Raw genomic sequence first — 9,821 nt, 5'->3', positions numbered from 1 at the left:
TTTAGCCTACGTAAATATTTACACAAGCTATTACAGCGAAAAAAAGGGGAACGCAAATAGCGTAGTGAGCTCCATTTGCATTCCTTTTTTTTGCCGTTTTAGCCTACGTAAATATTTATGTAGGCTAAAACAGCGAAAAAAAGGGAATGCAAATGGCGGCCGCAAATGTTTAGCGACACACACCCCTCAGTGAACTACAAAACGTTGGTGGCTACATTCCCCCTCCAAACCATATCTCCCTTGTCAAGCTTTGAATAAACAAGCAGAACACCACTCTTAAGCTACCAACATTGGCTGGTAGTTTTTTTTCAGGAACTAGTAGCCACCAGCCATCAAATCCACTGAAGAAAGATCTTCTAGCCCTTAATATCAATTAAGGAAATATCTTATGCTATTAGCTAAACAAAAGAATAAAATATATTATTCTATTAGCCAGAGAAAAGGTCATATCCTCATTACTTTAGAGCTGTAACACTTCTCTTCTGGTTCAACACCTTTTTTTTGGCAAGCAAGAATACATGTTACTACAAAAGGCCTTCACTTTTGTTGAAAGTAGTTGGCATACTGATGAGTGAGTGGGTTTTGGTTGGTCATAGACCATATTTCATTAAGAGAGAACAATAGTCTTTAACTGGGGAAAAAACCTTCCCATTCAGGCCTCAAACCAATTCCCACCATGGCATACCATTCAGTTGCCATGGTGATCAAGGATGCTACCTCTGTTTTATGAATTAGGAAATTTCTTGTAAATGTGGAGAAAATGCAGTTAGGCAAACCCAGAAATAGGGACAGGCATTTCAAGTTCAGGGAATTTTCACATGAACTTGCCATGCTGGTTAATCTTGTTATGTTAATAAGAGAAGTGATGCAAAAATGATTGATTCAGAAACCAATTATTGGGGAGTAAAAGTTTATGCAGTGAATGTTGTCCACATTTATTAATAGCCTTGCAGCTCTAATTGGAAATGAGACACACTCTACTATTAGGATTCTATAGATGAATACATTTTTGTCCTGAATCTAAAATATACTAGAACCACTCTCTTTCAGTCATTAGAACAAGAGTCATTTCAATTTCATATACTGGATGTAAAGCAGCATTTCTCATACCTTGTTGCATGTGATCTGTGGTCTAGATAGGGAAGTCGTGGGTGCCCGACTGGGTCTAGGAGTCCGTCACCCGCCCACAACCCCTGGACAGCTCACGCCAAGCCCCTGTCCTCACTCACGCCTGCTTGCACCCTCCCAGGCTCACCGCGGCCCCATCCTGCAAGTGCTGCCCCCAGTCCCCCCTGGACCCTCGCTTGAGCCCCCACAAGCTCAGCAAGTTACCCGCACTCACTGCAATCCCATCTAGCGAGCACCCACCATTTTGCCACCTTTTTTTCTGTGTAAAAAAGGGAGTTTAAAAAATGTGCATATTTAAATATGCAAAGTTTGGGGCTGGGAAAGCTTAATGTGCACAATATTAGAGGCATAATGCCTCTACAATGGCTCATATTAAGCTTTCCCGGCCCCCAAACTGCTCATATTTAAATATGCACATTTTTTAAACTCCCTTTTTTACACAGAAAAAAAGGTGGCAAAATGGTGGGTGCTCACTAGATGGGGTTGTAGTGAGTGTGGGTAACTTGCTGAGCTTGTGGGGGCTTGAGCGAGGGTCCAAGGGGGACTGGGGGCAGCACTTCAGCGGGCACCCAGAGAACCCGAGCTGGGGTGAGCAACTCTCCTAATACTTGCATTTTTGTACAGAATTTTGCTAATACACACATTTTCATTTTTCCTAATTAGCTTTTCCTAATATATAATTAAATTATTATTATTATTATTATTATTATTATTATTATTATTAACATTTCTATACCACCTCATAGCCAAAGCTCTCTGGGCGGTTTACAAAAGTTAAAACATTGAAATACAATATACAAAATTTTAAAACCATTTACATAAAAGCATACGTACAGTATATACAAACAACGTATAACTAAAAAGAACTTTGAACTACAAACATTTTTTTAAAAATCCAACAATAAATCAACACAGCTTAAAACAACACAGCTTAAAAACAGTATACAACCGTCAGCATAAGGAACAGGAGTTCTGAAAAGGGAAGGCCTGCCGGAATAATAGAGTCTTTAATGTCTGCTTAAAAACCTTCAACAAGGTCAGCAGGCACATTTCAACTGGCAGGTCATTCCACACTTGAGGGGTGGCAAAGGAAAAGGCCCTCTTGCCTGTGGTTGCCAGTCTCACATTAGGCAGCCGCAGCAGAGAGCCCTCAGAGGACCTCAGGTGGCGGACTGGGATGTAGGGGAGAAGGCGCTCCCTAAGGTACCTTGGACCTAGACCATGTAAGGCTTTAAAGGTAAGAACCAGCACTTTATCTTTTGCTCAAAAACAAATTGGCAGCCAGTGTGAAGATTTTAAAACCGGTGTAATATGGTCTCCATGGGATGTCCCAGAGACCAACCTGGCTGCCATATTTTGTACCAGTTGGAGTTTCTGAACTAAATATACAGGCAGCCCCAAGTACAGCACATTACTAGGGGTGGACGAAAGTCACTTACCTGTCCTCGAAGCTTGTTCGCGGTGGGGGGGAGGCGCTTCGCTGCTCCCCCCGCGAAGTTCAGGCCGGGGGGGGAGGCTTCCCGCCTCGCCCGGCCGAAATTCAGGCCGGGGAGGAGGCGCCACGCCTCGCCCGGCCACGAACTCAAAAGTTTTTTTTTAAAAAAAACACGCCCCGGTGATAGGCTACGTGACGATTAACGTAGCCTATCACGGCTAGATCTGCAAAGTCAGCCGTGATAGGCTACGTTAGTCGTCATGTAGCCTATCACGTGTGACTTTAAAAAAAAAAAAAGCACGTACGCAAATGGCGGCCCCCATAGGGAGCCGCCATTCGCGTTCCTTATTTGGTCGCTGTAGTCTACGTAAATCTTTACGTAGACTACAGCGACCAAATAAGGAACGCGAATGGCGGCTCCCTATGGGGGCCGCTATTATCCATACGCACTTTTTTTTTTTTTAAGTCACCCGTGATAGGCTACGTGACGATTTACATAGCCTATCACGGCTGACTTTGCAAATCTAGCTGTGATAGGCTACGTTAATCGTCACGTAGCCTATCACGGGGGCATTTTTTTTTCTTTTATTGGAATGGCGGCGGCGGCAGCCGGTCGAAAGACCGGCTGCCGCTCCCGCCCCGGACGAACACCCGCCGAACCGCCGGCCGGATCTGCCGCCAGGAGGGACATTCACCAAAGGTAAGTCCCATCCCGGGGGGGGGGCGCGGGGGGCAGGGGGGCGGAGAATTTCTCCCCGAAACTTGTTCGGGGGGCCGAACACGTTGGCGCTCGGCCCCCCGAAGTTTCGGGGAGAAATTCTCCACCATCCCTGACATTACAGAAATCAGTCTTAGAGGTTACCAGCGCGTGCACCACCGTTACCAGGTCCACATGTTCCAGGAATGCGCATAGTTGGCGTATCAGCCGAAGCGGATAACAGGCACTTCTCACTGTTGCCTTTACCTGGGGTAGGGATGTCAGAGAATTCCGTGACAGATCTCGGTGAGGCTGAATGCCAGTGCATTTGGCCCCCCGAAATCCATCGTGGAACGAAGCCCCCGCCCCCCCCACGAAAGGCGCGCGGGACAAAGTCCCCACCGCCCCCACCCCACGAAAGGCCTGCGAAACGGAGCACTTACCTGATCCTGTCCGCGCTGCTTTGCAAATGGCAGCCGTCCTGCGGCCGCCATTCGCTTACTCTTCAGCCGTGATAGGCTACGTAAATACTTATGTAGCCTATCACGGCTAACGCAGGGATGCCATTTGCGTCCCTGCAGAGGCCGTGATAGGCTACGTAAGTATTTATGTAGCCTATCACAGCTGGGGGGGGGAAACCCCAGCGTATGCAAGTGGCGGCGGCTACTGCCATTTGTTTACGCTGGGGTTTTTCCCCCCTGCTGTGATAGGCTACGTAAGAATTTACATAGCCTATCACGGCAAGGGGAAAAAAACCCCAGCGTATGTAAATGGCGGCTACCGCTATTTGCGTACACTGGGGTTTCCCCCCTGCTGTGATAGGCTACGTAAATATTTACATAGCCTATCATGGCTCAATACAGGGACGCAAATGGTGGCGGCTACAACAGCCGCCATTTGCGTCCCTGCAGGGCTGCCCAGCTGCTGGATGTCCAGCTGCGGGCGGCCGGAGTCGGCCGGTGGCTCTGCGGCTTGGCTGCAGAGCGGAGCTGGCCGGGCATGATTCCAGGGGGAGGGATGGAGCGCCTCCCGCCACCTGTGGAACCCGGTGGAGCCAGGTAAGTGGGGTTTCGTACACCCCTAACCTGGGGTGCCAGGCACAGGGTTGGGTCAAGAAGCATAAATTCATTTTAAAAAAACATTTTAATGTTTTTAATGTTTCACTAATATACACATTTTTGTGTGTGCAGTTTCCCTAATGTACACATTTTTGTACTTTTTTTTTAATTGGAGGGCTCCATTTCACCATTCAGAGAAGTGCAAAGTTTGAACGATAACTGAGTTTCCGTTTGCATACTGGTTCAAAAGTGTGAAATAAGGTAAGTTTGCATTAAAATGCAAACTGAACAAATTCCTCCCCAATCCTAGTGGCATACATAAATGACATACATAAATGAGAATGAGATCAGGCCCTGCCCTCAGTCTTACAAATGGAGAGCCCTTAGGTTTACAGAAGAATGGGAGCATCTTCCAAAAAACAGCTTTTTTGAGGAGGAGGTGGAATTTTCTTCAGGATCACGATAAGATGTAAAGGATCCAACCCCCTATCCCATTTTCCACAGTCTTGAGCCTGCCATTGCTCTTTGCATTTGAAAAAAAGATTCCCACAACTAGGGATGTACAGATTTTGTTACATTTGTTCTGTCTGTGTTTTGAGGACTGTCAGGTAACCTGTGGTCCGTCATCCCCTCACTAATGGAATTGGATTATTTGTGTAAGAATGTTGTCCATTTGCTAATGCACACTTGTGCCAATGTATACTTGTGCTAATGCACATTACAGGTAATATATGCTTGCACTAATGTGCATTTGTGCAGCCCCCCCTCCAACTAAGAAAATCAGTCCACAAGTCTGTGGAACCCACAATGACTTGGAAAAAGCTGGTCCACTGTGGAATCCACAGGTCAGATTTACAGAAATCTGTTCTCACTTGAATCCATTGCAGATTTCTCCAATGTCCTTACCCACAATTCCAAGAGACATGCTTAGTGTCATGGCCTTGAGAAGTCAAGGGGATTCAATAAGGTTGCATTATCCCCGTCCATCTCCTGGTGGAGGTCATCCATGATGGTGATCAAGGCATTTTCAGTTCAAAAACCAAGCCAGAAACCAGATAAGTTAAGAAGAGATCATATACGAGCCTTCACAGCAGTGATCAAGTGAGTGCTATACGTGGGTAAACCAACCCTTAGAGCTTTGGGATTCCTACTTATTCTTTATCCGGGTCATATAAGAGGGCAAGGGGTCTTTGTTTTTACTGTCACATGAGAGTAGGCTAGGCAGAGGCTATGAGCCCTTCAAGTGTAAAGAATGCAAAACCAACAAGGTCACCGTCCTTGGTTCCCCTCCCTGAATTATGAAGAGCTGGAGCTATTTCTGGCCTCTTTCACAGCTTATGTTGACACAAATGGCCACAGCGCTACAAAGACTTAAATATTATGAGGGTTTAGTGCTTGCTGACTGAGACTGCTGTCATGTGCTAATCGTTTTCTTGGTTTCTGACGAGTTTGTAGAGTGTGTTGTTTGCACATGATGGGAAGGGGTGTCGGGAGGCTTTTGGTTTTTTAAAAAATATTGGAGAGATGTTGGCTATAGAACTGATCAGGACTGTTTGGAAAAGGTAATATTTGGGAATACCGTACTGTTTGGATATGAAAAAAGAATGGCAATAAAGGTTCACATTCAGTATAATGTACTTGCTAATGATTCTAGCCCAACAATTTATTTCACTTTCATTTTAATTAGTTAATTGGTTCAGTTTTGATGAAGTGCATATTACCAAAACTTTTTGAGGATGCTCAAAACAAACAAAACAAAACAAAAGGAAGTGAGCTAACATGGGGTAGGCAGTAGGTAGATTTGGATCCACTGGTAGATCTCTTGAGTGATTTTCAGGAGATTGGCAAGGATTTCTTAGTCTGACTCCCAATTATTTAACACTAGGAAGCAACAAAATGACACATACTCCCTCCACCCTAAAGCTCGGGGTAACCCAAGAGGGGATGGACCATGACCTTCATTCAGTTCTTCTGGCACACCCCCAAAATCCCTGTCTCGCTATTCTATAATCCTAAACATATCTCTTCTATACCATACTCTGGTTGGTGGATCTTGGGTTCCAGTAAAAAATGCGAAGTAGTTCCTGAAATTCCAAAATCTCCCCAACCCTGAGCTAACATAATTTATTAACCACACATTTTGAGACACCAAGGCCGTCATTAATATTTTTTTCCATTCCCTATTGTCATAATGCCCCAGAGCCAAGATTACTTCAAAAAATGAAGATATGGACTTCTCTTTTTCAGTCACATATTGTATATGTATTAGAGCAGAGGAGGGTGGTGGATCAGATTTCAGTGGGGCAGAGATTCTATTCTGGGTTTTAGTTACAACCAGCCAGAAGTCTAAAGCAGCTATCCAAGGTACTTGACCCATTTGGGGGATAGGGTTCAAGACCTTGGATAGCTGCTTCAGACTTCTGGCTTGTTGTTGTTGTTCAGTCGTGTCCGACTCTTCGTGACCCCATGGACCATAGCATGCCAGGCCTTCCTGTCCTGCGCTCTCTCCCGGAGCATGCTCAAGTCCATATTCATTGCATCAGTGATGCTATCTAGCCATCTCATACTCCTTTTGCCTTCAGTCTTTCCCAGCATCAGGGTCTTTTCTAGACAGTTTTGTCTTTGCTTTAGGTGGCCAAAATATTTGAGCTTCAGCTTCACTATCTGTCATTCCAATGAGCAGTCAGGGTTGATTTCCTTTAGTATGGACTGGTTTGACCTCCTTGCAGTCCAGGGGACTCGTAAGAGTCTTCTCCAGCACCACAGTTCGAAAGCATCAATTCTTCAGCGCTCAGCCTACCTTATAGTCCAGCTCTCACAGCCATATGTTACTAATGGGAAAACCATAGCTTTGATTAGACGGACCTTTGTCGGCAAGGTGATGTCTCTGCTTCTTACTATGCTGTCTAGGTTTGCCATAGCTTTCCTCCCAAGGAGCAAAGTCTTTTAATTTCATGGCTACAGTCACCATCTGCGGTGATCTTGGAGCCCAAGAAAAGAAAGTCTGTCACTGCTTCCATTTCTTCCCCTTCCATATGCCAGGAAGTGATGGGGCCAGATGCCATGATCTTCATTTTTTTAATGTTGAGTTACAAACCAGCTTTTGCACTCTCCTCTTTCACCCTCAACAAGAGGCTCTTTAGATCCTCTACATTTTCTGCCATTAGGGTGGTATCATCTACATATCTGAGGTTGTTGGTAATTCTCCTGGCAATCTTAATTCCGACCTGTGATTCATCCAACCCGGCATTTCTCATGATGTACTCTGCATTAGGGATGGCGGAGAATTTCTCCACAAATCTTTGGGAGGCCGAGTGCCGACACATTCGGCCCCCTGAAAGTGTTGGGGAAATTCTCCGCCGGCCCCCCGCCCCCCCCAGGATGGGACTTACCATGGCCGAATGTCCCTCTCGGCGGCGGGTCCCGGCGGTGTTTCGGCGGCATTTCGGCGGGGGCGGGGGCAGCGGCCGGTCTCCCGACCGGCTGCCGCTGTTACAAAATAAACAAGTAAAAAACAAAACAAAACACACACCCATGATAGGCTACGTGACGATTTACGTAGCCTATCACGGCTAGATTTCCAAAGTCAGCTGTGAAAGGCTATGTAAATCATCACGTAGCCTATCACGGGTGACTTTGGGAACCAAAAAAAAGCGCGTACACAAATGGCGGCGGCCCATGGGCGCCGCCATTTGCGTTCCTTATTTTGGCACGTCTAGTCTACTTAAAGATTTACATAGACTACGGCGAAAATAAGGGCAACGCAAATAGCGTTCCCTTATTTTCGCCGTAGTCTACGTAAACATAGACTAGACGTGCCAAAATAAGGAACGCAAATGGCGGCGCCCATGGGTCGCCGCCATTTGTGTACGCGCTTTTTTTTGGTTCCCAAAGTCACCCGTGATAGGCTACGTGATGATTTACATAGCCTTTCACGGCTGACTTTGGAAATCTAGCCATGATAGGCTACATAAATCGTTACGTAGCCTATCACAGGTTGTTTTTTTTTTCACTTTTTCTTTTGCGGCCGGGGAGACGGGGTGCTTCTCCCCGGCCTGAATTTCGGCCGGGCGAGGCGGGGCGCCTCCCCCCTGGCCGGAATTTCGGCTGGGCGAGGCAGGGCACCTCCCCCCCTCACCTGAACTTTTGGGGGAGAAGCGAAGCGCCTCCCCCCCACAGCAAAGCAAGCTGCGGGACAAGGTAAGCCCCTTTCGTCCATCCCTACTCTGCATATAAGTTAAATAAGCAGGGCGACAATATTAGGGGTGAACGAAAGTCACTTACCTTTTCTCGCAGCTTTTTCGTGGTGGGGGGGAGCACTTCGCTGCTCCCCCCGCAAAGTTCAGGCCGGGGGGGGAGGCTTCCCGCCTCGCCCGGCCGAAATTCAGGCCGGGGGGGAGGCTTCCCGCCTCGCCCGGCCGAAATTCAGGCCGGGGAGGAGGCTTCCCGCCTCGCCCGGCCGCGAACACGAAAGTAAAAAAAACAACAACAACACGTCCCCTGATAGGCTACATGACGATTCACGTAGCCTATCACGGCTAGATCTGGAAAGTCAGCCGTGATAGGCTACGTGAATCGTCACGTAGCCTATCACGGGTGACTTTAAAAAAAAAAAAAAGCGCGTACGCGAATGGCGGCCCCCATAGGGAGCCGCCATTCGCGTTCCTTATTTAGTTGCTGTAGTCTATGTCAATGTTTACGTAGACTACGGCGAAAATAAGGGCAACGCAAATAGCGTTGCCCTTATTTTCGCTGTAGTCTATGTAAACATTGACGTAGACTACAGCGACCAAATAAGGAATGGGAATGGCGGCTCCCTATGGGGGCCGCCATTATCCGTACACACTTTTTTTTTTTTTTTTAAGTCACCCGTGATAGGCTACGTGACGATTCACGTAGCCTATCACGGCTGACTTTGCAAATCTTGCCATGATAGGCTATGTGAATCGTCACGTAGCCTATCAGGGGACGTGTTTTTTTTTTTCTTTCATTGCAATGGCGGGGGCGGCAGCCGGTCGAAAGACCAGCTGCCGCTCCCGCCCCGCTCGAACACCGGACGAACCGCCAGCCGGACCCGCCGCCGGGAGGGACATTCAGGGAAGGTAAGTCCCGTCCCGGGGGGGGGGGCGGGGGGCGGGGGGGCGGAGGATTTCTCCCCGAAACTTGTTCGGGGGGCCGAACACGTTGGCACTCGGCCCCCCGAAGTTTCGGGGAGAAATTCTCTGCCATCCCTAGACAATATGCAGCCTTGTCATACTCCTTTCCCAATTTGGAACCAATCGGTTGTTTCATGTCCGGTTCTTACTGTTGCTTCTTGACCCTTGTACAGGTTTCTCAGGAGACAGGTAAGGTGGTCTGGTACTCCCATCTCTTTCAGAATTTGCCGCAGTTTGTTGTGATCCACACAATCAAAGGCTTTAGTGTAGTCAATGAAGCAGAAATAGACATTTTTCTGGAATTCTCTTGCTTTCTCCATGATCCAGCGAAAGTTGGCAATTTGATC

This window comes from Heloderma suspectum, chromosome 2, assembly GCF_057233095.1.
Source record: "Heloderma suspectum isolate Gila_16-S chromosome 2, 16-S_ref, whole genome shotgun sequence".
NCBI lineage: Eukaryota > Metazoa > Chordata > Lepidosauria > Squamata > Helodermatidae > Heloderma > Heloderma suspectum.
The sequence above is the reverse complement of the archived record's forward strand: the minus strand, read 5'-3'. Positions refer to the sequence as shown.